At 53.4% G+C, this 26053-nt stretch overlaps 47 non-coding genes across 47 annotated transcripts; all 47 read left to right on the forward strand.

Annotated features, from left to right (window-relative positions):
- Nucleotides 1-275: 275 nt before the first annotated feature.
- On the forward strand, nucleotides 276-346 carry TRNAG-GCC (transfer RNA glycine (anticodon GCC)). The gene has a single exon. It is a non-coding gene; the product is annotated as a tRNA-Gly (tRNA).
- A 318-nt stretch (nucleotides 347-664) lies between these two features.
- Nucleotides 665-737, forward strand: TRNAA-AGC (transfer RNA alanine (anticodon AGC)). Its single transcript has one exon. It is a non-coding gene; the product is annotated as a tRNA-Ala (tRNA).
- A 670-nt stretch (nucleotides 738-1407) lies between these two features.
- TRNAG-GCC (transfer RNA glycine (anticodon GCC)) lies at nucleotides 1408-1478 on the forward strand. Its single transcript has one exon. It is a non-coding gene; the product is annotated as a tRNA-Gly (tRNA).
- A 361-nt stretch (nucleotides 1479-1839) lies between these two features.
- Nucleotides 1840-1912, forward strand: TRNAA-UGC (transfer RNA alanine (anticodon UGC)). The gene has a single exon. It is a non-coding gene; the product is annotated as a tRNA-Ala (tRNA).
- Nucleotides 1913-2487: 575 nt separating this feature from the next.
- On the forward strand, nucleotides 2488-2558 carry TRNAG-GCC (transfer RNA glycine (anticodon GCC)). Its single transcript has one exon. It is a non-coding gene; the product is annotated as a tRNA-Gly (tRNA).
- A 318-nt stretch (nucleotides 2559-2876) lies between these two features.
- TRNAA-AGC (transfer RNA alanine (anticodon AGC)) lies at nucleotides 2877-2949 on the forward strand. Its single transcript has one exon. It is a non-coding gene; the product is annotated as a tRNA-Ala (tRNA).
- Nucleotides 2950-3619: 670 nt separating this feature from the next.
- On the forward strand, nucleotides 3620-3690 carry TRNAG-GCC (transfer RNA glycine (anticodon GCC)). Its single transcript has one exon. It is a non-coding gene; the product is annotated as a tRNA-Gly (tRNA).
- A 361-nt stretch (nucleotides 3691-4051) lies between these two features.
- On the forward strand, nucleotides 4052-4124 carry TRNAA-UGC (transfer RNA alanine (anticodon UGC)). The gene has a single exon. It is a non-coding gene; the product is annotated as a tRNA-Ala (tRNA).
- A 575-nt stretch (nucleotides 4125-4699) lies between these two features.
- TRNAG-GCC (transfer RNA glycine (anticodon GCC)) lies at nucleotides 4700-4770 on the forward strand. The gene has a single exon. It is a non-coding gene; the product is annotated as a tRNA-Gly (tRNA).
- Nucleotides 4771-5088: 318 nt separating this feature from the next.
- TRNAA-AGC (transfer RNA alanine (anticodon AGC)) lies at nucleotides 5089-5161 on the forward strand. The gene has a single exon. It is a non-coding gene; the product is annotated as a tRNA-Ala (tRNA).
- A 670-nt stretch (nucleotides 5162-5831) lies between these two features.
- TRNAG-GCC (transfer RNA glycine (anticodon GCC)) lies at nucleotides 5832-5902 on the forward strand. Its single transcript has one exon. It is a non-coding gene; the product is annotated as a tRNA-Gly (tRNA).
- A 361-nt stretch (nucleotides 5903-6263) lies between these two features.
- TRNAA-UGC (transfer RNA alanine (anticodon UGC)) lies at nucleotides 6264-6336 on the forward strand. The gene has a single exon. It is a non-coding gene; the product is annotated as a tRNA-Ala (tRNA).
- Nucleotides 6337-6911: 575 nt separating this feature from the next.
- Nucleotides 6912-6982, forward strand: TRNAG-GCC (transfer RNA glycine (anticodon GCC)). Its single transcript has one exon. It is a non-coding gene; the product is annotated as a tRNA-Gly (tRNA).
- Nucleotides 6983-7300: 318 nt separating this feature from the next.
- Nucleotides 7301-7373, forward strand: TRNAA-AGC (transfer RNA alanine (anticodon AGC)). Its single transcript has one exon. It is a non-coding gene; the product is annotated as a tRNA-Ala (tRNA).
- Nucleotides 7374-8043: 670 nt separating this feature from the next.
- Nucleotides 8044-8114, forward strand: TRNAG-GCC (transfer RNA glycine (anticodon GCC)). The gene has a single exon. It is a non-coding gene; the product is annotated as a tRNA-Gly (tRNA).
- Nucleotides 8115-8475: 361 nt separating this feature from the next.
- TRNAA-UGC (transfer RNA alanine (anticodon UGC)) lies at nucleotides 8476-8548 on the forward strand. Its single transcript has one exon. It is a non-coding gene; the product is annotated as a tRNA-Ala (tRNA).
- A 575-nt stretch (nucleotides 8549-9123) lies between these two features.
- TRNAG-GCC (transfer RNA glycine (anticodon GCC)) lies at nucleotides 9124-9194 on the forward strand. The gene has a single exon. It is a non-coding gene; the product is annotated as a tRNA-Gly (tRNA).
- A 318-nt stretch (nucleotides 9195-9512) lies between these two features.
- Nucleotides 9513-9585, forward strand: TRNAA-AGC (transfer RNA alanine (anticodon AGC)). The gene has a single exon. It is a non-coding gene; the product is annotated as a tRNA-Ala (tRNA).
- Nucleotides 9586-10255: 670 nt separating this feature from the next.
- Nucleotides 10256-10326, forward strand: TRNAG-GCC (transfer RNA glycine (anticodon GCC)). Its single transcript has one exon. It is a non-coding gene; the product is annotated as a tRNA-Gly (tRNA).
- A 361-nt stretch (nucleotides 10327-10687) lies between these two features.
- On the forward strand, nucleotides 10688-10760 carry TRNAA-UGC (transfer RNA alanine (anticodon UGC)). Its single transcript has one exon. It is a non-coding gene; the product is annotated as a tRNA-Ala (tRNA).
- A 575-nt stretch (nucleotides 10761-11335) lies between these two features.
- TRNAG-GCC (transfer RNA glycine (anticodon GCC)) lies at nucleotides 11336-11406 on the forward strand. Its single transcript has one exon. It is a non-coding gene; the product is annotated as a tRNA-Gly (tRNA).
- A 318-nt stretch (nucleotides 11407-11724) lies between these two features.
- On the forward strand, nucleotides 11725-11797 carry TRNAA-AGC (transfer RNA alanine (anticodon AGC)). Its single transcript has one exon. It is a non-coding gene; the product is annotated as a tRNA-Ala (tRNA).
- A 670-nt stretch (nucleotides 11798-12467) lies between these two features.
- TRNAG-GCC (transfer RNA glycine (anticodon GCC)) lies at nucleotides 12468-12538 on the forward strand. The gene has a single exon. It is a non-coding gene; the product is annotated as a tRNA-Gly (tRNA).
- Nucleotides 12539-12899: 361 nt separating this feature from the next.
- On the forward strand, nucleotides 12900-12972 carry TRNAA-UGC (transfer RNA alanine (anticodon UGC)). The gene has a single exon. It is a non-coding gene; the product is annotated as a tRNA-Ala (tRNA).
- Nucleotides 12973-13547: 575 nt separating this feature from the next.
- Nucleotides 13548-13618, forward strand: TRNAG-GCC (transfer RNA glycine (anticodon GCC)). Its single transcript has one exon. It is a non-coding gene; the product is annotated as a tRNA-Gly (tRNA).
- A 318-nt stretch (nucleotides 13619-13936) lies between these two features.
- Nucleotides 13937-14009, forward strand: TRNAA-AGC (transfer RNA alanine (anticodon AGC)). Its single transcript has one exon. It is a non-coding gene; the product is annotated as a tRNA-Ala (tRNA).
- A 670-nt stretch (nucleotides 14010-14679) lies between these two features.
- Nucleotides 14680-14750, forward strand: TRNAG-GCC (transfer RNA glycine (anticodon GCC)). Its single transcript has one exon. It is a non-coding gene; the product is annotated as a tRNA-Gly (tRNA).
- Nucleotides 14751-15111: 361 nt separating this feature from the next.
- TRNAA-UGC (transfer RNA alanine (anticodon UGC)) lies at nucleotides 15112-15184 on the forward strand. Its single transcript has one exon. It is a non-coding gene; the product is annotated as a tRNA-Ala (tRNA).
- A 575-nt stretch (nucleotides 15185-15759) lies between these two features.
- TRNAG-GCC (transfer RNA glycine (anticodon GCC)) lies at nucleotides 15760-15830 on the forward strand. The gene has a single exon. It is a non-coding gene; the product is annotated as a tRNA-Gly (tRNA).
- A 318-nt stretch (nucleotides 15831-16148) lies between these two features.
- Nucleotides 16149-16221, forward strand: TRNAA-AGC (transfer RNA alanine (anticodon AGC)). Its single transcript has one exon. It is a non-coding gene; the product is annotated as a tRNA-Ala (tRNA).
- A 670-nt stretch (nucleotides 16222-16891) lies between these two features.
- Nucleotides 16892-16962, forward strand: TRNAG-GCC (transfer RNA glycine (anticodon GCC)). The gene has a single exon. It is a non-coding gene; the product is annotated as a tRNA-Gly (tRNA).
- A 361-nt stretch (nucleotides 16963-17323) lies between these two features.
- TRNAA-UGC (transfer RNA alanine (anticodon UGC)) lies at nucleotides 17324-17396 on the forward strand. The gene has a single exon. It is a non-coding gene; the product is annotated as a tRNA-Ala (tRNA).
- Nucleotides 17397-17971: 575 nt separating this feature from the next.
- Nucleotides 17972-18042, forward strand: TRNAG-GCC (transfer RNA glycine (anticodon GCC)). Its single transcript has one exon. It is a non-coding gene; the product is annotated as a tRNA-Gly (tRNA).
- Nucleotides 18043-18360: 318 nt separating this feature from the next.
- On the forward strand, nucleotides 18361-18433 carry TRNAA-AGC (transfer RNA alanine (anticodon AGC)). The gene has a single exon. It is a non-coding gene; the product is annotated as a tRNA-Ala (tRNA).
- Nucleotides 18434-19103: 670 nt separating this feature from the next.
- Nucleotides 19104-19174, forward strand: TRNAG-GCC (transfer RNA glycine (anticodon GCC)). Its single transcript has one exon. It is a non-coding gene; the product is annotated as a tRNA-Gly (tRNA).
- Nucleotides 19175-19535: 361 nt separating this feature from the next.
- Nucleotides 19536-19608, forward strand: TRNAA-UGC (transfer RNA alanine (anticodon UGC)). The gene has a single exon. It is a non-coding gene; the product is annotated as a tRNA-Ala (tRNA).
- A 575-nt stretch (nucleotides 19609-20183) lies between these two features.
- Nucleotides 20184-20254, forward strand: TRNAG-GCC (transfer RNA glycine (anticodon GCC)). Its single transcript has one exon. It is a non-coding gene; the product is annotated as a tRNA-Gly (tRNA).
- A 318-nt stretch (nucleotides 20255-20572) lies between these two features.
- TRNAA-AGC (transfer RNA alanine (anticodon AGC)) lies at nucleotides 20573-20645 on the forward strand. The gene has a single exon. It is a non-coding gene; the product is annotated as a tRNA-Ala (tRNA).
- Nucleotides 20646-21315: 670 nt separating this feature from the next.
- Nucleotides 21316-21386, forward strand: TRNAG-GCC (transfer RNA glycine (anticodon GCC)). Its single transcript has one exon. It is a non-coding gene; the product is annotated as a tRNA-Gly (tRNA).
- Nucleotides 21387-21747: 361 nt separating this feature from the next.
- On the forward strand, nucleotides 21748-21820 carry TRNAA-UGC (transfer RNA alanine (anticodon UGC)). Its single transcript has one exon. It is a non-coding gene; the product is annotated as a tRNA-Ala (tRNA).
- A 575-nt stretch (nucleotides 21821-22395) lies between these two features.
- TRNAG-GCC (transfer RNA glycine (anticodon GCC)) lies at nucleotides 22396-22466 on the forward strand. Its single transcript has one exon. It is a non-coding gene; the product is annotated as a tRNA-Gly (tRNA).
- A 318-nt stretch (nucleotides 22467-22784) lies between these two features.
- TRNAA-AGC (transfer RNA alanine (anticodon AGC)) lies at nucleotides 22785-22857 on the forward strand. Its single transcript has one exon. It is a non-coding gene; the product is annotated as a tRNA-Ala (tRNA).
- Nucleotides 22858-23527: 670 nt separating this feature from the next.
- On the forward strand, nucleotides 23528-23598 carry TRNAG-GCC (transfer RNA glycine (anticodon GCC)). The gene has a single exon. It is a non-coding gene; the product is annotated as a tRNA-Gly (tRNA).
- A 361-nt stretch (nucleotides 23599-23959) lies between these two features.
- TRNAA-UGC (transfer RNA alanine (anticodon UGC)) lies at nucleotides 23960-24032 on the forward strand. The gene has a single exon. It is a non-coding gene; the product is annotated as a tRNA-Ala (tRNA).
- A 575-nt stretch (nucleotides 24033-24607) lies between these two features.
- Nucleotides 24608-24678, forward strand: TRNAG-GCC (transfer RNA glycine (anticodon GCC)). Its single transcript has one exon. It is a non-coding gene; the product is annotated as a tRNA-Gly (tRNA).
- A 318-nt stretch (nucleotides 24679-24996) lies between these two features.
- Nucleotides 24997-25069, forward strand: TRNAA-AGC (transfer RNA alanine (anticodon AGC)). Its single transcript has one exon. It is a non-coding gene; the product is annotated as a tRNA-Ala (tRNA).
- Nucleotides 25070-25739: 670 nt separating this feature from the next.
- On the forward strand, nucleotides 25740-25810 carry TRNAG-GCC (transfer RNA glycine (anticodon GCC)). Its single transcript has one exon. It is a non-coding gene; the product is annotated as a tRNA-Gly (tRNA).
- Nucleotides 25811-26053: the final 243 nt, after the last annotated feature.

Genomic DNA, 26053 nt, shown 5'->3' on the forward strand with positions numbered 1-26053 from the left:
CTGAATCAGGTTCAACTTCTCTTTGTGTGCGAAAGAAAGGCCTTTGGGCCCGCAAGCAAATATCGATTGGCATAGGAAAAGGCAACGTAGCAGAGGATGGTTTCGATCCATCGACCTCTGGGTTATGGGCCCAGCACGCTTCCGCTGCGCCACTCTGCTCTTGTCGCTGACCATCCTCATGGATTTCGACAAGCGAATCCCAAGTCAAGCGTGGGCGAGAGCTGGACTCTCCTAGGCCAGCTGAGCGAGGGTGGTGGCGCCTGGCCCGGCGTGGAGCATTGGTGGTTCAGTGGTAGAATTCTCGCCTGCCACGCGGGAGGCCCGGGTTCGATTCCCGGCCAATGCAATTATGGGCTCTTGGTGTTTGTAGCTCTCTCCCCCAATTTCCAGCCCCATGGAATGCCTCAAGGCACAAGGTGTTTCTTGTCGAGAATGTATTAGGCGGTGTGAGTGCTTTTTGAAACCACCTTCTCCCAATGACATCATTGAAACCCATGGGGCCATACTTCAGAAGGGGCTCAGTTGTCCAAGGTCTTGGGGGAGTGGCTCTCCTGGTGTCTAGCGGCCAGAGCAAGTTGTGGATTTAGCAAAACTGCCTATAGTTTACACATAGCCCAGGAGAGGACAGGGATCAGCCATAGCACAAGCAACAACCTCAAGCAAAGGGGGATTAGCTCAAATGGTAGAGCGCTCGCTTAGCATGCGAGAGGTAGCGGGATCGATGCCCGCATTCTCCAAATGCAGCTTTCCTGATTTGCCAGGAGACACCTTGCTTTTGTGTTTGATGTTGAAGCTTGGAACCGAGCGCCGTGAGCAACATGGGAAGCCGGAGTCCTCCTCATAACGCGTGCCAAGGCGTTGCCACGTTTTTGTGGTGGCAACTGTGGCTTCAGCCAAAGTCACGTAGGCAGTGTTGGACAAAAGCAATCTAGTAAACAAAGCACGAGCAGGCCTCCATGGCCAAGAGACAATATTTCATTAGCGCAAAAGGTGCCAGTGCCATGCTTACGCTGAGAGCTTTGGACTCGTTGAATCACCTGAATCAGGTTCAACTTCTCTTTGTGTGCGAAAGAAAGGCCTTTGGGCCCGCACGCAAGCAAATATCGATTGGCATAGAAAAAGGCAACGTAGCAGAGGATGGTTTCGATCCATCGACCTCTGGGTTATGGGCCCAGCACGCTTCCGCTGCGCCACTCTGCTCTTGTCGCTGACCAACCTCAACAACCACATGTGGATGTAGTTTGCCAGCGATTCCCACGGGGAGTGGGTCCATGTGGCAAAGTCACAATGTAGACGACTAGGCGTTTCCATTGATTTTCGACCAGCGAATCCCAAGTCAAGCGTGGGCGAGAGCTGGACTCTCCTAGACCAGCTGAGCGAGGGTGGTGGCAAGTGGCCCGGCGTGGAGCATTGGTGGTTCAGTGGTAGAATTCTCGCCTGCCACGCGGGAGGCCCGGGTTCGATTCCCGGCCAATGCAATTATGGGCTCTTTGTGTTTGCAGCGCTCTCCCCCAATTTCCAGCCCCGTGGAGTGCATCAAGGCACAAGGTGTTTCTTGTCGAGAATGTACTAGGCGGTGTGAGTGCTTTTTGAAACCAGCCTTCTCCCAATTACATCATTGAAACCCATGGGGCCATACCTCTGAAGGGGCTCAGTTGTCAAAGGTCGTAGGAGGGAAAAAAAAGGGGGGTGCAAACCTTCTACGCTAGGAAAGCGGGTGGCTCTCCTGGTGTCTAGCGGCCAGAGCAGGTTGTGGATTTCGCAAAACTGACTATATTTTACACATAGCCCAGGAGAGGACAGGGATCAGCCATAGCGCAAGCAACACACTCGAGCAAAGGGGGATTAGCTCAAGTGGCAGAGCGCTCGCTTTGCATGCGAGAGGTAGCGGGATCGATGCCCGCATTCTCCAAACGCAGCTTTCCTGGTTTCACGGGAGGCACCTTGCTTTTGTGTTTGATGTTGAAGCTTGGAACCGAGCGCCGTGAGCAACATGGGAAGCCGGAGTGCTCCTCATAACATGTGCCAAGGCATTGCCACGTTTTTGTGGTGGCATCTGTGGCTTCAGCCAAAGTCACGTAGGCAGTATTGGACAAAAGCAATCAATTAAAGAAAGCACGACCAGGCTTCCATGGCCAAGAGACAATATTCCATTAGGGGGAAAGGTGCCAGTGCCATGCTTACGCTGAGAGCTTTGGACTCGTTGAATCACCTGAATCAGGTTCAACTTCTCTTTGTGTGCGAAAGAAAGGCCTTTGGGCCCGCAAGCAAATATCGATTGGCATAGGAAAAGGCAACGTAGCAGAGGATGGTTTCGATCCATCGACCTCTGGGTTATGGGCCCAGCACGCTTCCGCTGCGCCACTCTGCTCTTGTCGCTGGCCATCCTCATGGATTTCGACAAGCGAATCCCAAGTCAAGCGTGGGCGAGAGCTGGACTCTCCTAGGCCAGCTGAGCGAGGGTGGTGGCGCCTGGCCCGGCGTGGAGCATTGGTGGTTCAGTGGTAGAATTCTCGCCTGCCACGCGGGAGGCCCGGGTTCGATTCCCGGCCAATGCAATTATGGGCTCTTGGTGTTTGTAGCTCTCTCCCCCAATTTCCAGCCCCATGGAATGCCTCAAGGCACAAGGTGTTTCTTGTCGAGAATGTATTAGGCGGTGTGAGTGCTTTTTGAAACCACCTTCTCCCAATGACATCATTGAAACCCATGGGGCCATACTTCAGAAGGGGCTCAGTTGTCCAAGGTCTTGGGGGAGTGGCTCTCCTGGTGTCTAGCGGCCAGAGCAAGTTGTGGATTTAGCAAAACTGCCTATAGTTTACACATAGCCCAGGAGAGGACAGGGATCAGCCATAGCACAAGCAACAACCTCAAGCAAAGGGGGATTAGCTCAAATGGTAGAGCGCTCGCTTAGCATGCGAGAGGTAGCGGGATCGATGCCCGCATTCTCCAAATGCAGCTTTCCTGATTTGCCAGGAGACACCTTGCTTTTGTGTTTGATGTTGAAGCTTGGAACCGAGCGCCGTGAGCAACATGGGAAGCCGGAGTCCTCCTCATAACGCGTGCCAAGGCGTTGCCACGTTTTTGTGGTGGCAACTGTGGCTTCAGCCAAAGTCACGTAGGTAGTGTTGGACAAAAGCAATCTAGTAAACAAAGCACGAGCAGGCCTCCATGGCCAAGAGACAATATTTCATTAGTGCAAAAGGTGCCAGTGCCATGCTTACGCTGAGAGCTTTGGACTCGTTGAATCACCTGAATCAGGTTCAACTTCTCTTTGTGTGCGAAAGAAAGGCCTTTGGGCCCGCACGCAAGCAAATATCGATTGGCATAGGAAAGGGCAACGTAGCAGAGGATGGTTTCGATCCATCGACCTCTGGGTTATGGGCCCAGCACGCTTCCGCTGCGCCACTCTGCTCTTGTCGCTGACCAACCTCAACAACCACATGTGGATGTAGTTTGCCAGCGATTCCCACGGGGAGTGGGTCCATGTGGCAAAGTCACAATGTAGACGACTAGGCGTTTCCATTGATTTTCGACCAGCGAATCCCAAGTCAAGCGTGGGCGAGAGCTGGACTCTCCTAGACCAGCTGAGCGAGGGTGGTGGCAAGTGGCCCGGCGTGGAGCATTGGTGGTTCAGTGGTAGAATTCTCGCCTGCCACGCGGGAGGCCCGGGTTCGATTCCCGGCCAATGCAATTATGGGCTCTTTGTGTTTGCAGCGCTCTCCCCCAATTTCCAGCCCCGTGGAGTGCATCAAGGCACAAGGTGTTTCTTGTCGAGAATGTACTAGGCGGTGTGAGTGCTTTTTGAAACCAGCCTTCTCCCAATTACATCATTGAAACCCATGGGGCCATACCTCTGAAGGGGCTCAGTTGTCAAAGGTCGTAGGAGGGAAAAAAAAGGGGGGTGCAAACCTTCTACGCTAGGAAAGCGGGTGGCTCTCCTGGTGTCTAGCGGCCAGAGCAGGTTGTGGATTTCGCAAAACTGACTATATTTTACACATAGCCCAGGAGAGGACAGGGATCAGCCATAGCGCAAGCAACACACTCGAGCAAAGGGGGATTAGCTCAAGTGGCAGAGCGCTCGCTTTGCATGCGAGAGGTAGCGGGATCGATGCCCGCATTCTCCAAACGCAGCTTTCCTGGTTTCACGGGAGGCACCTTGCTTTTGTGTTTGATGTTGAAGCTTGGAACCGAGCGCCGTGAGCAACATGGGAAGCCGGAGTGCTCCTCATAACATGTGCCAAGGCATTGCCACGTTTTTGTGGTGGCATCTGTGGCTTCAGCCAAAGTCACGTAGGCAGTATTGGACAAAAGCAATCAATTAAAGAAAGCACGACCAGGCTTCCATGGCCAAGAGACAATATTCCATTAGGGGGAAAGGTGCCAGTGCCATGCTTACGCTGAGAGCTTTGGACTCGTTGAATCACCTGAATCAGGTTCAACTTCTCTTTGTGTGCGAAAGAAAGGCCTTTGGGCCCGCAAGCAAATATCGATTGGCATAGGAAAAGGCAACGTAGCAGAGGATGGTTTCGATCCATCGACCTCTGGGTTATGGGCCCAGCACGCTTCCGCTGCGCCACTCTGCTCTTGTCGCTGGCCATCCTCATGGATTTCGACAAGCGAATCCCAAGTCAAGCGTGGGCGAGAGCTGGACTCTCCTAGGCCAGCTGAGCGAGGGTGGTGGCGCCTGGCCCGGCGTGGAGCATTGGTGGTTCAGTGGTAGAATTCTCGCCTGCCACGCGGGAGGCCCGGGTTCGATTCCCGGCCAATGCAATTATGGGCTCTTGGTGTTTGTAGCTCTCTCCCCCAATTTCCAGCCCCATGGAATGCCTCAAGGCACAAGGTGTTTCTTGTCGAGAATGTATTAGGCGGTGTGAGTGCTTTTTGAAACCACCTTCTCCCAATGACATCATTGAAACCCATGGGGCCATACTTCAGAAGGGGCTCAGTTGTCCAAGGTCTTGGGGGAGTGGCTCTCCTGGTGTCTAGCGGCCAGAGCAAGTTGTGGATTTAGCAAAACTGCCTATAGTTTACACATAGCCCAGGAGAGGACAGGGATCAGCCATAGCACAAGCAACAACCTCAAGCAAAGGGGGATTAGCTCAAATGGTAGAGCGCTCGCTTAGCATGCGAGAGGTAGCGGGATCGATGCCCGCATTCTCCAAATGCAGCTTTCCTGATTTGCCAGGAGACACCTTGCTTTTGTGTTTGATGTTGAAGCTTGGAACCGAGCGCCGTGAGCAACATGGGAAGCCGGAGTCCTCCTCATAACGCGTGCCAAGGCGTTGCCACGTTTTTGTGGTGGCAACTGTGGCTTCAGCCAAAGTCACGTAGGCAGTGTTGGACAAAAGCAATCTAGTAAACAAAGCACGAGCAGGCCTCCATGGCCAAGAGACAATATTTCATTAGTGCAAAAGGTGCCAGTGCCATGCTTACGCTGAGAGCTTTGGACTCGTTGAATCACCTGAATCAGGTTCAACTTCTCTTTGTGTGCGAAAGAAAGGCCTTTGGGCCCGCACGCAAGCAAATATCGATTGGCATAGGAAAGGGCAACGTAGCAGAGGATGGTTTCGATCCATCGACCTCTGGGTTATGGGCCCAGCACGCTTCCGCTGCGCCACTCTGCTCTTGTCGCTGACCAACCTCAACAACCACATGTGGATGTAGTTTGCCAGCGATTCCCACGGGGAGTGGGTCCATGTGGCAAAGTCACAATGTAGACGACTAGGCGTTTCCATTGATTTTCGACCAGCGAATCCCAAGTCAAGCGTGGGCGAGAGCTGGACTCTCCTAGACCAGCTGAGCGAGGGTGGTGGCAAGTGGCCCGGCGTGGAGCATTGGTGGTTCAGTGGTAGAATTCTCGCCTGCCACGCGGGAGGCCCGGGTTCGATTCCCGGCCAATGCAATTATGGGCTCTTTGTGTTTGCAGCGCTCTCCCCCAATTTCCAGCCCCGTGGAGTGCATCAAGGCACAAGGTGTTTCTTGTCGAGAATGTACTAGGCGGTGTGAGTGCTTTTTGAAACCAGCCTTCTCCCAATTACATCATTGAAACCCATGGGGCCATACCTCTGAAGGGGCTCAGTTGTCAAAGGTCGTAGGAGGGAAAAAAAAGGGGGGTGCAAACCTTCTACGCTAGGAAAGCGGGTGGCTCTCCTGGTGTCTAGCGGCCAGAGCAGGTTGTGGATTTCGCAAAACTGACTATATTTTACACATAGCCCAGGAGAGGACAGGGATCAGCCATAGCGCAAGCAACACACTCGAGCAAAGGGGGATTAGCTCAAGTGGCAGAGCGCTCGCTTTGCATGCGAGAGGTAGCGGGATCGATGCCCGCATTCTCCAAACGCAGCTTTCCTGGTTTCACGGGAGGCACCTTGCTTTTGTGTTTGATGTTGAAGCTTGGAACCGAGCGCCGTGAGCAACATGGGAAGCCGGAGTGCTCCTCATAACATGTGCCAAGGCATTGCCACGTTTTTGTGGTGGCATCTGTGGCTTCAGCCAAAGTCACGTAGGCAGTATTGGACAAAAGCAATCAATTAAAGAAAGCACGACCAGGCTTCCATGGCCAAGAGACAATATTCCATTAGGGGGAAAGGTGCCAGTGCCATGCTTACGCTGAGAGCTTTGGACTCGTTGAATCACCTGAATCAGGTTCAACTTCTCTTTGTGTGCGAAAGAAAGGCCTTTGGGCCCGCAAGCAAATATCGATTGGCATAGGAAAAGGCAACGTAGCAGAGGATGGTTTCGATCCATCGACCTCTGGGTTATGGGCCCAGCACGCTTCCGCTGCGCCACTCTGCTCTTGTCGCTGGCCATCCTCATGGATTTCGACAAGCGAATCCCAAGTCAAGCGTGGGCGAGAGCTGGACTCTCCTAGGCCAGCTGAGCGAGGGTGGTGGCGCCTGGCCCGGCGTGGAGCATTGGTGGTTCAGTGGTAGAATTCTCGCCTGCCACGCGGGAGGCCCGGGTTCGATTCCCGGCCAATGCAATTATGGGCTCTTGGTGTTTGTAGCTCTCTCCCCCAATTTCCAGCCCCATGGAATGCCTCAAGGCACAAGGTGTTTCTTGTCGAGAATGTATTAGGCGGTGTGAGTGCTTTTTGAAACCACCTTCTCCCAATGACATCATTGAAACCCATGGGGCCATACTTCAGAAGGGGCTCAGTTGTCCAAGGTCTTGGGGGAGTGGCTCTCCTGGTGTCTAGCGGCCAGAGCAAGTTGTGGATTTAGCAAAACTGCCTATAGTTTACACATAGCCCAGGAGAGGACAGGGATCAGCCATAGCACAAGCAACAACCTCAAGCAAAGGGGGATTAGCTCAAATGGTAGAGCGCTCGCTTAGCATGCGAGAGGTAGCGGGATCGATGCCCGCATTCTCCAAATGCAGCTTTCCTGATTTGCCAGGAGACACCTTGCTTTTGTGTTTGATGTTGAAGCTTGGAACCGAGCGCCGTGAGCAACATGGGAAGCCGGAGTCCTCCTCATAACGCGTGCCAAGGCGTTGCCACGTTTTTGTGGTGGCAACTGTGGCTTCAGCCAAAGTCACGTAGGCAGTGTTGGACAAAAGCAATCTAGTAAACAAAGCACGAGCAGGCCTCCATGGCCAAGAGACAATATTTCATTAGCGCAAAAGGTGCCAGTGCCATGCTTACGCTGAGAGCTTTGGACTCGTTGAATCACCTGAATCAGGTTCAACTTCTCTTTGTGTGCGAAAGAAAGGCCTTTGGGCCCGCACGCAAGCAAATATCGATTGGCATAGGAAAGGGCAACGTAGCAGAGGATGGTTTCGATCCATCGACCTCTGGGTTATGGGCCCAGCACGCTTCCGCTGCGCCACTCTGCTCTTGTCGCTGACCAACCTCAACAACCACATGTGGATGTAGTTTGCCAGCGATTCCCACGGGGAGTGGGTCCATGTGGCAAAGTCACAATGTAGACGACTAGGCGTTTCCATTGATTTTCGACCAGCGAATCCCAAGTCAAGCGTGGGCGAGAGCTGGACTCTCCTAGACCAGCTGAGCGAGGGTGGTGGCAAGTGGCCCGGCGTGGAGCATTGGTGGTTCAGTGGTAGAATTCTCGCCTGCCACGCGGGAGGCCCGGGTTCGATTCCCGGCCAATGCAATTATGGGCTCTTTGTGTTTGCAGCGCTCTCCCCCAATTTCCAGCCCCGTGGAGTGCATCAAGGCACAAGGTGTTTCTTGTCGAGAATGTACTAGGCGGTGTGAGTGCTTTTTGAAACCAGCCTTCTCCCAATTACATCATTGAAACCCATGGGGCCATACCTCTGAAGGGGCTCAGTTGTCAAAGGTCGTAGGAGGGAAAAAAAAGGGGGGTGCAAACCTTCTACGCTAGGAAAGCGGGTGGCTCTCCTGGTGTCTAGCGGCCAGAGCAGGTTGTGGATTTCGCAAAACTGACTATATTTTACACATAGCCCAGGAGAGGACAGGGATCAGCCATAGCGCAAGCAACACACTCGAGCAAAGGGGGATTAGCTCAAGTGGCAGAGCGCTCGCTTTGCATGCGAGAGGTAGCGGGATCGATGCCCGCATTCTCCAAACGCAGCTTTCCTGGTTTCACGGGAGGCACCTTGCTTTTGTGTTTGATGTTGAAGCTTGGAACCGAGCGCCGTGAGCAACATGGGAAGCCGGAGTGCTCCTCATAACATGTGCCAAGGCATTGCCACGTTTTTGTGGTGGCATCTGTGGCTTCAGCCAAAGTCTCGTAGGCAGTATTGGACAAAAGCAATCAATTAAAGAAAGCACGACCAGGCTTCCATGGCCAAGAGACAATATTCCATTAGGGGGAAAGGTGCCAGTGCCATGCTTACGCTGAGAGCTTTGGACTCGTTGAATCACCTGAATCAGGTTCAACTTCTCTTTGTGTGCGAAAGAAAGGCCTTTGGGCCCGCAAGCAAATATCGATTGGCATAGGAAAAGGCAACGTAGCAGAGGATGGTTTCGATCCATCGACCTCTGGGTTATGGGCCCAGCACGCTTCCGCTGCGCCACTCTGCTCTTGTCGCTGGCCATCCTCATGGATTTCGACAAGCGAATCCCAAGTCAAGCGTGGGCGAGAGCTGGACTCTCCTAGGCCAGCTGAGCGAGGGTGGTGGCGCCTGGCCCGGCGTGGAGCATTGGTGGTTCAGTGGTAGAATTCTCGCCTGCCACGCGGGAGGCCCGGGTTCGATTCCCGGCCAATGCAATTATGGGCTCTTGGTGTTTGTAGCTCTCTCCCCCAATTTCCAGCCCCATGGAATGCCTCAAGGCACAAGGTGTTTCTTGTCGAGAATGTATTAGGCGGTGTGAGTGCTTTTTGAAACCACCTTCTCCCAATGACATCATTGAAACCCATGGGGCCATACTTCAGAAGGGGCTCAGTTGTCCAAGGTCTTGGGGGAGTGGCTCTCCTGGTGTCTAGCGGCCAGAGCAAGTTGTGGATTTAGCAAAACTGCCTATAGTTTACACATAGCCCAGGAGAGGACAGGGATCAGCCATAGCACAAGCAACAACCTCAAGCAAAGGGGGATTAGCTCAAATGGTAGAGCGCTCGCTTAGCATGCGAGAGGTAGCGGGATCGATGCCCGCATTCTCCAAATGCAGCTTTCCTGATTTGCCAGGAGACACCTTGCTTTTGTGTTTGATGTTGAAGCTTGGAACCGAGCGCCGTGAGCAACATGGGAAGCCGGAGTCCTCCTCATAACGCGTGCCAAGGCGTTGCCACGTTTTTGTGGTGGCAACTGTGGCTTCAGCCAAAGTCACGTAGGCAGTGTTGGACAAAAGCAATCTAGTAAACAAAGCACGAGCAGGCCTCCATGGCCAAGAGACAATATTTCATTAGCGCAAAAGGTGCCAGTGCCATGCTTACGCTGAGAGCTTTGGACTCGTTGAATCACCTGAATCAGGTTCAACTTCTCTTTGTGTGTGAAAGAAAGGCCTTTGGGCCCGCACGCAAGCAAATATCGATTGGCATAGGAAAGGGCAACGTAGCAGAGGATGGTTTCGATCCATCGACCTCTGGGTTATGGGCCCAGCACGCTTCCGCTGCGCCACTCTGCTCTTGTCGCTGACCAACCTCAACAACCACATGTGGATGTAGTTTGCCAGCGATTCCCACGGGGAGTGGGTCCATGTGGCAAAGTCACAATGTAGACGACTAGGCGTTTCCATTGATTTTCGACCAGCGAATCCCAAGTCAAGCGTGGGCGAGAGCTGGACTCTCCTAGACCAGCTGAGCGAGGGTGGTGGCGCGTGGCCCGGCGTGGAGCATTGGTGGTTCAGTGGTAGAATTCTCGCCTGCCACGCGGGAGGCCCGGGTTCGATTCCCGGCCAATGCAATTATGGGCTCTTTGTGTTTGCAGCGCTCTCCCCCAATTTCCAGCCCCGTGGAGTGCATCAAGGCACAAGGTGTTTCTTGTCGAGAATGTACTAGGCGGTGTGAGTGCTTTTTGAAACCAGCCTTCTCCCAATTACATCATTGAAACCCATGGGGCCATACCTCTGAAGGGGCTCAGTTGTCAAAGGTCGTAGGAGGGAAAAAAAAGGGGGGTGCAAACCTTCTACGCTAGGAAAGCGGGTGGCTCTCCTGGTGTCTAGCGGCCAGAGCAGGTTGTGGATTTCGCAAAACTGACTATATTTTACACATAGCCCAGGAGAGGACAGGGATCAGCCATAGCGCAAGCAACACACTCGAGCAAAGGGGGATTAGCTCAAGTGGCAGAGCGCTCGCTTTGCATGCGAGAGGTAGCGGGATCGATGCCCGCATTCTCCAAACGCAGCTTTCCTGGTTTCACGGGAGGCACCTTGCTTTTGTGTTTGATGTTGAAGCTTGGAACCGAGCGCCGTGAGCAACATGGGAAGCCGGAGTGCTCCTCATAACATGTGCCAAGGCATTGCCACGTTTTTGTGGTGGCATCTGTGGCTTCAGCCAAAGTCACGTAGGCAGTATTGGACAAAAGCAATCAATTAAAGAAAGCACGACCAGGCTTCCATGGCCAAGAGACAATATTCCATTAGGGGGAAAGGTGCCAGTGCCATGCTTACGCTGAGAGCTTTGGACTCGTTGAATCACCTGAATCAGGTTCAACTTCTCTTTGTGTGCGAAAGAAAGGCCTTTGGGCCCGCAAGCAAATATCGATTGGCATAGGAAAAGGCAACGTAGCAGAGGATGGTTTCGATCCATCGACCTCTGGGTTATGGGCCCAGCACGCTTCCGCTGCGCCACTCTGCTCTTGTCGCTGACCATCCTCATGGATTTCGACAAGCGAATCCCAAGTCAAGCGTGGGCGAGAGCTGGACTCTCCTAGGCCAGCTGAGCGAGGGTGGTGGCGCCTGGCCCGGCGTGGAGCATTGGTGGTTCAGTGGTAGAATTCTCGCCTGCCACGCGGGAGGCCCGGGTTCGATTCCCGGCCAATGCAATTATGGGCTCTTGGTGTTTGTAGCTCTCTCCCCCAATTTCCAGCCCCATGGAATGCCTCAAGGCACAAGGTGTTTCTTGTCGAGAATGTATTAGGCGGTGTGAGTGCTTTTTGAAACCACCTTCTCCCAATGACATCATTGAAACCCATGGGGCCATACTTCAGAAGGGGCTCAGTTGTCCAAGGTCTTGGGGGAGTGGCTCTCCTGGTGTCTAGCGGCCAGAGCAAGTTGTGGATTTAGCAAAACTGCCTATAGTTTACACATAGCCCAGGAGAGGACAGGGATCAGCCATAGCACAAGCAACAACCTCAAGCAAAGGGGGATTAGCTCAAATGGTAGAGCGCTCGCTTAGCATGCGAGAGGTAGCGGGATCGATGCCCGCATTCTCCAAATGCAGCTTTCCTGATTTGCCAGGAGACACCTTGCTTTTGTGTTTGATGTTGAAGCTTGGAACCGAGCGCCGTGAGCAACATGGGAAGCCGGAGTCCTCCTCATAACGCGTGCCAAGGCGTTGCCACGTTTTTGTGGTGGCAACTGTGGCTTCAGCCAAAGTCACGTAGGCAGTGTTGGACAAAAGCAATCTAGTAAACAAAGCACGAGCAGGCCTCCATGGCCAAGAGACAATATTTCATTAGCGCAAAAGGTGCCAGTGCCATGCTTACGCTGAGAGCTTTGGACTCGTTGAATCACCTGAATCAGGTTCAACTTCTCTTTGTGTGCGAAAGAAAGGCCTTTGGGCCCGCACGCAAGCAAATATCGATTGGCATAGAAAAAGGCAACGTAGCAGAGGATGGTTTCGATCCATCGACCTCTGGGTTATGGGCCCAGCACGCTTCCGCTGCGCCACTCTGCTCTTGTCGCTGACCAACCTCAACAACCACATGTGGATGTAGTTTGCCAGCGATTCCCACGGGGAGTGGGTCCATGTGGCAAAGTCACAATGTAGACGACTAGGCGTTTCCATTGATTTTCGACCAGCGAATCCCAAGTCAAGCGTGGGCGAGAGCTGGACTCTCCTAGACCAGCTGAGCGAGGGTGGTGGCAAGTGGCCCGGCGTGGAGCATTGGTGGTTCAGTGGTAGAATTCTCGCCTGCCACGCGGGAGGCCCGGGTTCGATTCCCGGCCAATGCAATTATGGGCTCTTTGTGTTTGCAGCGCTCTCCCCCAATTTCCAGCCCCGTGGAGTGCATCAAGGCACAAGGTGTTTCTTGTCGAGAATGTACTAGGCGGTGTGAGTGCTTTTTGAAACCAGCCTTCTCCCAATTACATCATTGAAACCCATGGGGCCATACCTCTGAAGGGGCTCAGTTGTCAAAGGTCGTAGGAGGGAAAAAAAAGGGGGGTGCAAACCTTCTACGCTAGGAAAGCGGGTGGCTCTCCTGGTGTCTAGCGGCCAGAGCAGGTTGTGGATTTCGCAAAACTGACTATATTTTACACATAGCCCAGGAGAGGACAGGGATCAGCCATAGCGCAAGCAACACACTCGAGCAAAGGGGGATTAGCTCAAGTGGCAGAGCGCTCGCTTTGCATGCGAGAGGTAGCGGGATCGATGCCCGCATTCTCCAAACGCAGCTTTCCTGGTTTCACGGGAGGCACCTTGCTTTTGTGTTTGATGTTGAAGCTTGGAACCGAGCGCCGTGAGCAACATGGGAAGCCGGAGTGCTCCTCATAACATGTGCCAAGGCATTGCCACGTTTTTGTGGTGGCATCTGTGGCTTCAGCCAAAGTCACGTAGGCAGTATTGGACAAAAGCAATCAATTAAAGAAAGCACGACCAGGCTTCCATGGCCAAGAGACAATATTCCATTAGGGGGAAAGGTGCCAGTGCCATGCTTACGCTGAGAGCTTTGGACTCGTTGAATCACCTGAATCAGGTTCAACTTCTCTTTGTGTGCGAAAGAAAGGCCTTTGGGCCCGCAAGCAAATATCGATTGGCATAGGAAAAGGCAACGTAGCAGAGGATGGTTTCGATCCATCGACCTCTGGGTTATGGGCCCAGCACGCTTCCGCTGCGCCACTCTGCTCTTGTCGCTGGCCATCCTCATGGATTTCGACAAGCGAATCCCAAGTCAAGCGTGGGCGAGAGCTGGACTCTCCTAGGCCAGCTGAGCGAGGGTGGTGGCGCCTGGCCCGGCGTGGAGCATTGGTGGTTCAGTGGTAGAATTCTCGCCTGCCACGCGGGAGGCCCGGGTTCGATTCCCGGCCAATGCAATTATGGGCTCTTGGTGTTTGTAGCTCTCTCCCCCAATTTCCAGCCCCATGGAATGCCTCAAGGCACAAGGTGTTTCTTGTCGAGAATGTATTAGGCGGTGTGAGTGCTTTTTGAAACCACCTTCTCCCAATGACATCATTGAAACCCATGGGGCCATACTTCAGAAGGGGCTCAGTTGTCCAAGGTCTTGGGGGAGTGGCTCTCCTGGTGTCTAGCGGCCAGAGCAAGTTGTGGATTTAGCAAAACTGCCTATAGTTTACACATAGCCCAGGAGAGGACAGGGATCAGCCATAGCACAAGCAACAACCTCAAGCAAAGGGGGATTAGCTCAAATGGTAGAGCGCTCGCTTAGCATGCGAGAGGTAGCGGGATCGATGCCCGCATTCTCCAAATGCAGCTTTCCTGATTTGCCAGGAGACACCTTGCTTTTGTGTTTGATGTTGAAGCTTGGAACCGAGCGCCGTGAGCAACATGGGAAGCCGGAGTCCTCCTCATAACGCGTGCCAAGGCGTTGCCACGTTTTTGTGGTGGCAACTGTGGCTTCAGCCAAAGTCACGTAGGTAGTGTTGGACAAAAGCAATCTAGTAAACAAAGCACGAGCAGGCCTCCATGGCCAAGAGACAATATTTCATTAGTGCAAAAGGTGCCAGTGCCATGCTTACGCTGAGAGCTTTGGACTCGTTGAATCACCTGAATCAGGTTCAACTTCTCTTTGTGTGCGAAAGAAAGGCCTTTGGGCCCGCACGCAAGCAAATATCGATTGGCATAGGAAAGGGCAACGTAGCAGAGGATGGTTTCGATCCATCGACCTCTGGGTTATGGGCCCAGCACGCTTCCGCTGCGCCACTCTGCTCTTGTCGCTGACCAACCTCAACAACCACATGTGGATGTAGTTTGCCAGCGATTCCCACGGGGAGTGGGTCCATGTGGCAAAGTCACAATGTAGACGACTAGGCGTTTCCATTGATTTTCGACCAGCGAATCCCAAGTCAAGCGTGGGCGAGAGCTGGACTCTCCTAGACCAGCTGAGCGAGGGTGGTGGCAAGTGGCCCGGCGTGGAGCATTGGTGGTTCAGTGGTAGAATTCTCGCCTGCCACGCGGGAGGCCCGGGTTCGATTCCCGGCCAATGCAATTATGGGCTCTTTGTGTTTGCAGCACTCTCCCCCAATTTCCAGCCCCGTGGAGTGCATCAAGGCACAAGGTGTTTCTTGTCGAGAATGTACTAGGCGGTGTGAGTGCTTTTTGAAACCAGCCTTCTCCCAATTACATCATTGAAACCCATGGGGCCATACCTCTGAAGGGGCTCAGTTGTCAAAGGTCGTAGGAGGGAAAAAAAAGGGGGGTGCAAACCTTCTACGCTAGGAAAGCGGGTGGCTCTCCTGGTGTCTAGCGGCCAGAGCAGGTTGTGGATTTCGCAAAACTGACTATATTTTACACATAGCCCAGGAGAGGACAGGGATCAGCCATAGCGCAAGCAACACACTCGAGCAAAGGGGGATTAGCTCAAGTGGCAGAGCGCTCGCTTTGCATGCGAGAGGTAGCGGGATCGATGCCCGCATTCTCCAAACGCAGCTTTCCTGGTTTCACGGGAGGCACCTTGCTTTTGTGTTTGATGTTGAAGCTTGGAACCGAGCGCCGTGAGCAACATGGGAAGCCGGAGTGCTCCTCATAACATGTGCCAAGGCATTGCCACGTTTTTGTGGTGGCATCTGTGGCTTCAGCCAAAGTCACGTAGGCAGTATTGGACAAAAGCAATCAATTAAAGAAAGCACGACCAGGCTTCCATGGCCAAGAGACAATATTCCATTAGGGGGAAAGGTGCCAGTGCCATGCTTACGCTGAGAGCTTTGGACTCGTTGAATCACCTGAATCAGGTTCAACTTCTCTTTGTGTGCGAAAGAAAGGCCTTTGGGCCCGCAAGCAAATATCGATTGGCATAGGAAAAGGCAACGTAGCAGAGGATGGTTTCGATCCATCGACCTCTGGGTTATGGGCCCAGCACGCTTCCGCTGCGCCACTCTGCTCTTGTCGCTGGCCATCCTCATGGATTTCGACAAGCGAATCCCAAGTCAAGCGTGGGCGAGAGCTGGACTCTCCTAGGCCAGCTGAGCGAGGGTGGTGGCGCCTGGCCCGGCGTGGAGCATTGGTGGTTCAGTGGTAGAATTCTCGCCTGCCACGCGGGAGGCCCGGGTTCGATTCCCGGCCAATGCAATTATGGGCTCTTGGTGTTTGTAGCTCTCTCCCCCAATTTCCAGCCCCATGGAATGCCTCAAGGCACAAGGTGTTTCTTGTCGAGAATGTATTAGGCGGTGTGAGTGCTTTTTGAAACCACCTTCTCCCAATGACATCATTGAAACCCATGGGGCCATACTTCAGAAGGGGCTCAGTTGTCCAAGGTCTTGGGGGAGTGGCTCTCCTGGTGTCTAGCGGCCAGAGCAAGTTGTGGATTTAGCAAAACTGCCTATAGTTTACACATAGCCCAGGAGAGGACAGGGATCAGCCATAGCACAAGCAACAACCTCAAGCAAAGGGGGATTAGCTCAAATGGTAGAGCGCTCGCTTAGCATGCGAGAGGTAGCGGGATCGATGCCCGCATTCTCCAAATGCAGCTTTCCTGATTTGCCAGGAGACACCTTGCTTTTGTGTTTGATGTTGAAGCTTGGAACCGAGCGCCGTGAGCAACATGGGAAGCCGGAGTCCTCCTCATAACGCGTGCCAAGGCGTTGCCACGTTTTTGTGGTGGCAACTGTGGCTTCAGCCAAAGTCACGTAGGCAGTGTTGGACAAAAGCAATCTAGTAAACAAAGCACGAGCAGGCCTCCATGGCCAAGAGACAATATTTCATTAGCGCAAAAGGTGCCAGTGCCATGCTTACGCTGAGAGCTTTGGACTCGTTGAATCACCTGAATCAGGTTCAACTTCTCTTTGTGTGCGAAAGAAAGGCCTTTGGGCCCGCACGCAAGCAAATATCGATTGGCATAGGAAAGGGCAACGTAGCAGAGGATGGTTTCGATCCATCGACCTCTGGGTTATGGGCCCAGCACGCTTCCGCTGCGCCACTCTGCTCTTGTCGCTGACCAACCTCAACAACCACATGTGGATGTAGTTTGCCAGCGATTCCCACGGGGAGTGGGTCCATGTGGCAAAGTCACAATGTAGACGACTAGGCGTTTCCATTGATTTTCGACCAGCGAATCCCAAGTCAAGCGTGGGCGAGAGCTGGACTCTCCTAGACCAGCTGAGCGAGGGTGGTGGCAAGTGGCCCGGCGTGGAGCATTGGTGGTTCAGTGGTAGAATTCTCGCCTGCCACGCGGGAGGCCCGGGTTCGATTCCCGGCCAATGCAATTATGGGCTCTTTGTGTTTGCAGCGCTCTCCCCCAATTTCCAGCCCCGTGGAGTGCATCAAGGCACAAGGTGTTTCTTGTCGAGAATGTACTAGGCGGTGTGAGTGCTTTTTGAAACCAGCCTTCTCCCAATTACATCATTGAAACCCATGGGGCCATACCTCTGAAGGGGCTCAGTTGTCAAAGGTCGTAGGAGGGAAAAAAAAGGGGGGTGCAAACCTTCTACGCTAGGAAAGCGGGTGGCTCTCCTGGTGTCTAGCGGCCAGAGCAGGTTGTGGATTTCGCAAAACTGACTATATTTTACACATAGCCCAGGAGAGGACAGGGATCAGCCATAGCGCAAGCAACACACTCGAGCAAAGGGGGATTAGCTCAAGTGGCAGAGCGCTCGCTTTGCATGCGAGAGGTAGCGGGATCGATGCCCGCATTCTCCAAACGCAGCTTTCCTGGTTTCACGGGAGGCACCTTGCTTTTGTGTTTGATGTTGAAGCTTGGAACCGAGCGCCGTGAGCAACATGGGAAGCCGGAGTGCTCCTCATAACATGTGCCAAGGCATTGCCACGTTTTTGTGGTGGCATCTGTGGCTTCAGCCAAAGTCACGTAGGCAGTATTGGACAAAAGCAATCAATTAAAGAAAGCACGACCAGGCTTCCATGGCCAAGAGACAATATTCCATTAGGGGGAAAGGTGCCAGTGCCATGCTTACGCTGAGAGCTTTGGACTCGTTGAATCACCTGAATCAGGTTCAACTTCTCTTTGTGTGCGAAAGAAAGGCCTTTGGGCCCGCAAGCAAATATCGATTGGCATAGGAAAAGGCAACGTAGCAGAGGATGGTTTCGATCCATCGACCTCTGGGTTATGGGCCCAGCACGCTTCCGCTGCGCCACTCTGCTCTTGTCGCTGGCCATCCTCATGGATTTCGACAAGCGAATCCCAAGTCAAGCGTGGGCGAGAGCTGGACTCTCCTAGGCCAGCTGAGCGAGGGTGGTGGCGCCTGGCCCGGCGTGGAGCATTGGTGGTTCAGTGGTAGAATTCTCGCCTGCCACGCGGGAGGCCCGGGTTCGATTCCCGGCCAATGCAATTATGGGCTCTTGGTGTTTGTAGCTCTCTCCCCCAATTTCCAGCCCCATGGAATGCCTCAAGGCACAAGGTGTTTCTTGTCGAGAATGTATTAGGCGGTGTGAGTGCTTTTTGAAACCACCTTCTCCCAATGACATCATTGAAACCCATGGGGCCATACTTCAGAAGGGGCTCAGTTGTCCAAGGTCTTGGGGGAGTGGCTCTCCTGGTGTCTAGCGGCCAGAGCAAGTTGTGGATTTAGCAAAACTGCCTATAGTTTACACATAGCCCAGGAGAGGACAGGGATCAGCCATAGCACAAGCAACAACCTCAAGCAAAGGGGGATTAGCTCAAATGGTAGAGCGCTCGCTTAGCATGCGAGAGGTAGCGGGATCGATGCCCGCATTCTCCAAATGCAGCTTTCCTGATTTGCCAGGAGACACCTTGCTTTTGTGTTTGATGTTGAAGCTTGGAACCGAGCGCCGTGAGCAACATGGGAAGCCGGAGTCCTCCTCATAACGCGTGCCAAGGCGTTGCCACGTTTTTGTGGTGGCAACTGTGGCTTCAGCCAAAGTCACGTAGGCAGTGTTGGACAAAAGCAATCTAGTAAACAAAGCACGAGCAGGCCTCCATGGCCAAGAGACAATATTTCATTAGCGCAAAAGGTGCCAGTGCCATGCTTACGCTGAGAGCTTTGGACTCGTTGAATCACCTGAATCAGGTTCAACTTCTCTTTGTGTGCGAAAGAAAGGCCTTTGGGCCCGCACGCAAGCAAATATCGATTGGCATAGGAAAGGGCAACGTAGCAGAGGATGGTTTCGATCCATCGACCTCTGGGTTATGGGCCCAGCACGCTTCCGCTGCGCCACTCTGCTCTTGTCGCTGACCAACCTCAACAACCACATGTGGATGTAGTTTGCCAGCGATTCCCACGGGGAGTGGGTCCATGTGGCAAAGTCACAATGTAGACGACTAGGCGTTTCCATTGATTTTCGACCAGCGAATCCCAAGTCAAGCGTGGGCGAGAGCTGGACTCTCCTAGACCAGCTGAGCGAGGGTGGTGGCAAGTGGCCCGGCGTGGAGCATTGGTGGTTCAGTGGTAGAATTCTCGCCTGCCACGCGGGAGGCCCGGGTTCGATTCCCGGCCAATGCAATTATGGGCTCTTTGTGTTTGCAGCGCTCTCCCCCAATTTCCAGCCCCGTGGAGTGCATCAAGGCACAAGGTGTTTCTTGTCGAGAATGTACTAGGCGGTGTGAGTGCTTTTTGAAACCAGCCTTCTCCCAATTACATCATTGAAACCCATGGGGCCATACCTCTGAAGGGGCTCAGTTGTCAAAGGTCGTAGGAGGGAAAAAAAAGGGGGGTGCAAACCTTCTACGCTAGGAAAGCGGGTGGCTCTCCTGGTGTCTAGCGGCCAGAGCAGGTTGTGGATTTCGCAAAACTGACTATATTTTACACATAGCCCAGGAGAGGACAGGGATCAGCCATAGCGCAAGCAACACACTCGAGCAAAGGGGGATTAGCTCAAGTGGCAGAGCGCTCGCTTTGCATGCGAGAGGTAGCGGGATCGATGCCCGCATTCTCCAAACGCAGCTTTCCTGGTTTCACGGGAGGCACCTTGCTTTTGTGTTTGATGTTGAAGCTTGGAACCGAGCGCCGTGAGCAACATGGGAAGCCGGAGTGCTCCTCATAACATGTGCCAAGGCATTGCCACGTTTTTGTGGTGGCATCTGTGGCTTCAGCCAAAGTCTCGTAGGCAGTATTGGACAAAAGCAATCAATTAAAGAAAGCACGACCAGGCTTCCATGGCCAAGAGACAATATTCCATTAGGGGGAAAGGTGCCAGTGCCATGCTTACGCTGAGAGCTTTGGACTCGTTGAATCACCTGAATCAGGTTCAACTTCTCTTTGTGTGCGAAAGAAAGGCCTTTGGGCCCGCAAGCAAATATCGATTGGCATAGGAAAAGGCAACGTAGCAGAGGATGGTTTCGATCCATCGACCTCTGGGTTATGGGCCCAGCACGCTTCCGCTGCGCCACTCTGCTCTTGTCGCTGGCCATCCTCATGGATTTCGACAAGCGAATCCCAAGTCAAGCGTGGGCGAGAGCTGGACTCTCCTAGGCCAGCTGAGCGAGGGTGGTGGCGCCTGGCCCGGCGTGGAGCATTGGTGGTTCAGTGGTAGAATTCTCGCCTGCCACGCGGGAGGCCCGGGTTCGATTCCCGGCCAATGCAATTATGGGCTCTTGGTGTTTGTAGCTCTCTCCCCCAATTTCCAGCCCCATGGAATGCCTCAAGGCACAAGGTGTTTCTTGTCGAGAATGTATTAGGCGGTGTGAGTGCTTTTTGAAACCACCTTCTCCCAATGACATCATTGAAACCCATGGGGCCATACTTCAGAAGGGGCTCAGTTGTCCAAGGTCTTGGGGGAGTGGCTCTCCTGGTGTCTAGCGGCCAGAGCAAGTTGTGGATTTAGCAAAACTGCCTATAGTTTACACATAGCCCAGGAGAGGACAGGGATCAGCCATAGCACAAGCAACAACCTCAAGCAAAGGGGGATTAGCTCAAATGGTAGAGCGCTCGCTTAGCATGCGAGAGGTAGCGGGATCGATGCCCGCATTCTCCAAATGCAGCTTTCCTGATTTGCCAGGAGACACCTTGCTTTTGTGTTTGATGTTGAAGCTTGGAACCGAGCGCCGTGAGCAACATGGGAAGCCGGAGTCCTCCTCATAACGCGTGCCAAGGCGTTGCCACGTTTTTGTGGTGGCAACTGTGGCTTCAGCCAAAGTCACGTAGGCAGTGTTGGACAAAAGCAATCTAGTAAACAAAGCACGAGCAGGCCTCCATGGCCAAGAGACAATATTTCATTAGCGCAAAAGGTGCCAGTGCCATGCTTACGCTGAGAGCTTTGGACTCGTTGAATCACCTGAATCAGGTTCAACTTCTCTTTGTGTGTGAAAGAAAGGCCTTTGGGCCCGCACGCAAGCAAATATCGATTGGCATAGGAAAGGGCAACGTAGCAGAGGATGGTTTCGATCCATCGACCTCTGGGTTATGGGCCCAGCACGCTTCCGCTGCGCCACTCTGCTCTTGTCGCTGACCAACCTCAACAACCACATGTGGATGTAGTTTGCCAGCGATTCCCACGGGGAGTGGGTCCATGTGGCAAAGTCACAATGTAGACGACTAGGCGTTTCCATTGATTTTCGACCAGCGAATCCCAAGTCAAGCGTGGGCGAGAGCTGGACTCTCCTAGACCAGCTGAGCGAGGGTGGTGGCGCGTGGCCCGGCGTGGAGCATTGGTGGTTCAGTGGTAGAATTCTCGCCTGCCACGCGGGAGGCCCGGGTTCGATTCCCGGCCAATGCAATTATGGGCTCTTTGTGTTTGCAGCGCTCTCCCCCAATTTCCAGCCCCGTGGAGTGCATCAAGGCACAAGGTGTTTCTTGTCGAGAATGTACTAGGCGGTGTGAGTGCTTTTTGAAACCAGCCTTCTCCCAATTACATCATTGAAACCCATGGGGCCATACCTCTGAAGGGGCTCAGTTGTCAAAGGTCGTAGGAGGGAAAAAAAAGGGGGGTGCAAACCTTCTACGCTAGGAAAGCGGGTGGCTCTCCTGGTGTCTAGCGGCCAGAGCAGGTTGTGGATTTCGCAAAACTGACTATATTTTACACATAGCCCAGGAGAGGACAGGGATCAGCCATAGCGCAAGCAACACACTCGAGCAAAGGGGGATTAGCTCAAGTGGCAGAGCGCTCGCTTTGCATGCGAGAGGTAGCGGGATCGATGCCCGCATTCTCCAAACGCAGCTTTCCTGGTTTCACGGGAGGCACCTTGCTTTTGTGTTTGATGTTGAAGCTTGGAACCGAGCGCCGTGAGCAACATGGGAAGCCGGAGTGCTCCTCATAACATGTGCCAAGGCATTGCCACGTTTTTGTGGTGGCATCTGTGGCTTCAGCCAAAGTCACGTAGGCAGTATTGGACAAAAGCAATCAATTAAAGAAAGCACGACCAGGCTTCCATGGCCAAGAGACAATATTCCATTAGGGGGAAAGGTGCCAGTGCCATGCTTACGCTGAGAGCTTTGGACTCGTTGAATCACCTGAATCAGGTTCAACTTCTCTTTGTGTGCGAAAGAAAGGCCTTTGGGCCCGCAAGCAAATATCGATTGGCATAGGAAAAGGCAACGTAGCAGAGGATGGTTTCGATCCATCGACCTCTGGGTTATGGGCCCAGCACGCTTCCGCTGCGCCACTCTGCTCTTGTCGCTGACCATCCTCATGGATTTCGACAAGCGAATCCCAAGTCAAGCGTGGGCGAGAGCTGGACTCTCCTAGGCCAGCTGAGCGAGGGTGGTGGCGCCTGGCCCGGCGTGGAGCATTGGTGGTTCAGTGGTAGAATTCTCGCCTGCCACGCGGGAGGCCCGGGTTCGATTCCCGGCCAATGCAATTATGGGCTCTTGGTGTTTGTAGCTCTCTCCCCCAATTTCCAGCCCCATGGAATGCCTCAAGGCACAAGGTGTTTCTTGTCGAGAATGTATTAGGCGGTGTGAGTGCTTTTTGAAACCACCTTCTCCCAATGACATCATTGAAACCCATGGGGCCATACTTCAGAAGGGGCTCAGTTGTCCAAGGTCTTGGGGGAGTGGCTCTCCTGGTGTCTAGCGGCCAGAGCAAGTTGTGGATTTAGCAAAACTGCCTATAGTTTACACATAGCCCAGGAGAGGACAGGGATCAGCCATAGCACAAGCAACAACCTCAAGCAAAGGGGGATTAGCTCAAATGGTAGAGCGCTCGCTTAGCATGCGAGAGGTAGCGGGATCGATGCCCGCATTCTCCAAATGCAGCTTTCCTGATTTGCCAGGAGACACCTTGCTTTTGTGTTTGATGTTGAAGCTTGGAACCGAGCGCCGTGAGCAACATGGGAAGCCGGAGTCCTCCTCATAACGCGTGCCAAGGCGTTGCCACGTTTTTGTGGTGGCAACTGTGGCTTCAGCCAAAGTCACGTAGGCAGTGTTGGACAAAAGCAATCTAGTAAACAAAGCACGAGCAGGCCTCCATGGCCAAGAGACAATATTTCATTAGCGCAAAAGGTGCCAGTGCCATGCTTACGCTGAGAGCTTTGGACTCGTTGAATCACCTGAATCAGGTTCAACTTCTCTTTGTGTGCGAAAGAAAGGCCTTTGGGCCCGCACGCAAGCAAATATCGATTGGCATAGAAAAAGGCAACGTAGCAGAGGATGGTTTCGATCCATCGACCTCTGGGTTATGGGCCCAGCACGCTTCCGCTGCGCCACTCTGCTCTTGTCGCTGACCAACCTCAACAACCACATGTGGATGTAGTTTGCCAGCGATTCCCACGGGGAGTGGGTCCATGTGGCAAAGTCACAATGTAGACGACTAGGCGTTTCCATTGATTTTCGACCAGCGAATCCCAAGTCAAGCGTGGGCGAGAGCTGGACTCTCCTAGACCAGCTGAGCGAGGGTGGTGGCAAGTGGCCCGGCGTGGAGCATTGGTGGTTCAGTGGTAGAATTCTCGCCTGCCACGCGGGAGGCCCGGGTTCGATTCCCGGCCAATGCAATTATGGGCTCTTTGTGTTTGCAGCGCTCTCCCCCAATTTCCAGCCCCGTGGAGTGCATCAAGGCACAAGGTGTTTCTTGTCGAGAATGTACTAGGCGGTGTGAGTGCTTTTTGAAACCAGCCTTCTCCCAATTACATCATTGAAACCCATGGGGCCATACCTCTGAAGGGGCTCAGTTGTCAAAGGTCGTAGGAGGGAAAAAAAAGGGGGGTGCAAACCTTCTACGCTAGGAAAGCGGGTGGCTCTCCTGGTGTCTAGCGGCCAGAGCAGGTTGTGGATTTCGCAAAACTGACTATATTTTACACATAGCCCAGGAGAGGACAGGGATCAGCCATAGCGCAAGCAACACACTCGAGCAAAGGGGGATTAGCTCAAGTGGCAGAGCGCTCGCTTTGCATGCGAGAGGTAGCGGGATCGATGCCCGCATTCTCCAAACGCAGCTTTCCTGGTTTCACGGGAGGCACCTTGCTTTTGTGTTTGATGTTGAAGCTTGGAACCGAGCGCCGTGAGCAACATGGGAAGCCGGAGTGCTCCTCATAACATGTGCCAAGGCATTGCCACGTTTTTGTGGTGGCATCTGTGGCTTCAGCCAAAGTCACGTAGGCAGTATTGGACAAAAGCAATCAATTAAAGAAAGCACGACCAGGCTTCCATGGCCAAGAGACAATATTCCATTAGGGGGAAAGGTGCCAGTGCCATGCTTACGCTGAGAGCTTTGGACTCGTTGAATCACCTGAATCAGGTTCAACTTCTCTTTGTGTGCGAAAGAAAGGCCTTTGGGCCCGCAAGCAAATATCGATTGGCATAGGAAAAGGCAACGTAGCAGAGGATGGTTTCGATCCATCGACCTCTGGGTTATGGGCCCAGCACGCTTCCGCTGCGCCACTCTGCTCTTGTCGCTGGCCATCCTCATGGATTTCGACAAGCGAATCCCAAGTCAAGCGTGGGCGAGAGCTGGACTCTCCTAGGCCAGCTGAGCGAGGGTGGTGGCGCCTGGCCCGGCGTGGAGCATTGGTGGTTCAGTGGTAGAATTCTCGCCTGCCACGCGGGAGGCCCGGGTTCGATTCCCGGCCAATGCAATTATGGGCTCTTGGTGTTTGTAGCTCTCTCCCCCAATTTCCAGCCCCATGGAATGCCTCAAGGCACAAGGTGTTTCTTGTCGAGAATGTATTAGGCGGTGTGAGTGCTTTTTGAAACCACCTTCTCCCAATGACATCATTGAAACCCATGGGGCCATACTTCAGAAGGGGCTCAGTTGTCCAAGGTCTTGGGGGAGTGGCTCTCCTGGTGTCTAGCGGCCAGAGCAAGTTGTGGATTTAGCAAAACTGCCTATAGTTTACACATAGCCCAGGAGAGGACAGGGATCAGCCATAGCACAAGCAACAACCTCAAGCAAAGGGGGATTAGCTCAAATGGTAGAGCGCTCGCTTAGCATGCGAGAGGTAGCGGGATCGATGCCCGCATTCTCCAAATGCAGCTTTCCTGATTTGCCAGGAGACACCTTGCTTTTGTGTTTGATGTTGAAGCTTGGAACCGAGCGCCGTGAGCAACATGGGAAGCCGGAGTCCTCCTCATAACGCGTGCCAAGGCGTTGCCACGTTTTTGTGGTGGCAACTGTGGCTTCAGCCAAAGTCACGTAGGTAGTGTTGGACAAAAGCAATCTAGTAAACAAAGCACGAGCAGGCCTCCATGGCCAAGAGACAATATTTCATTAGTGCAAAAGGTGCCAGTGCCATGCTTACGCTGAGAGCTTTGGACTCGTTGAATCACCTGAATCAGGTTCAACTTCTCTTTGTGTGCGAAAGAAAGGCCTTTGGGCCCGCACGCAAGCAAATATCGATTGGCATAGGAAAGGGCAACGTAGCAGAGGATGGTTTCGATCCATCGACCTCTGGGTTATGGGCCCAGCACGCTTCCGCTGCGCCACTCTGCTCTTGTCGCTGACCAACCTCAACAACCACATGTGGATGTAGTTTGCCAGCGATTCCCACGGGGAGTGGGTCCATGTGGCAAAGTCACAATGTAGACGACTAGGCGTTTCCATTGATTTTCGACCAGCGAATCCCAAGTCAAGCGTGGGCGAGAGCTGGACTCTCCTAGACCAGCTGAGCGAGGGTGGTGGCGCGTGGCCCGGCGTGGAGCATTGGTGGTTCAGTGGTAGAATTCTCGCCTGCCACGCGGGAGGCCCGGGTTCGATTCCCGGCCAATGCAATTATGGGCTCTTTGTGTTTGCAGCGCTCTCCCCCAATTTCCAGCCCCGTGGAGTGCATCAAGGCACAAGGTGTTTCTTGTCGAGAATGTACTAGGCGGTGTGAGTGCTTTTTGAAACCAGCCTTCTCCCAATTACATCATTGAAACCCATGGGGCCATACCTCTGAAGGGGCTCAGTTGTCAAAGGTCGTAGGAGGGAAAAAAAAGGGGGGTGCAAACCTTCTACGCTAGGAAAGCGGGTGG

Source organism: Lithobates pipiens, unplaced genomic scaffold, assembly GCF_037356315.1.
Source record: "Lithobates pipiens isolate NorthernLeopardFrog02 unplaced genomic scaffold, aLitPip1_a1.2 Scaffold_18, whole genome shotgun sequence".
NCBI lineage: Eukaryota > Metazoa > Chordata > Amphibia > Anura > Ranidae > Lithobates > Lithobates pipiens.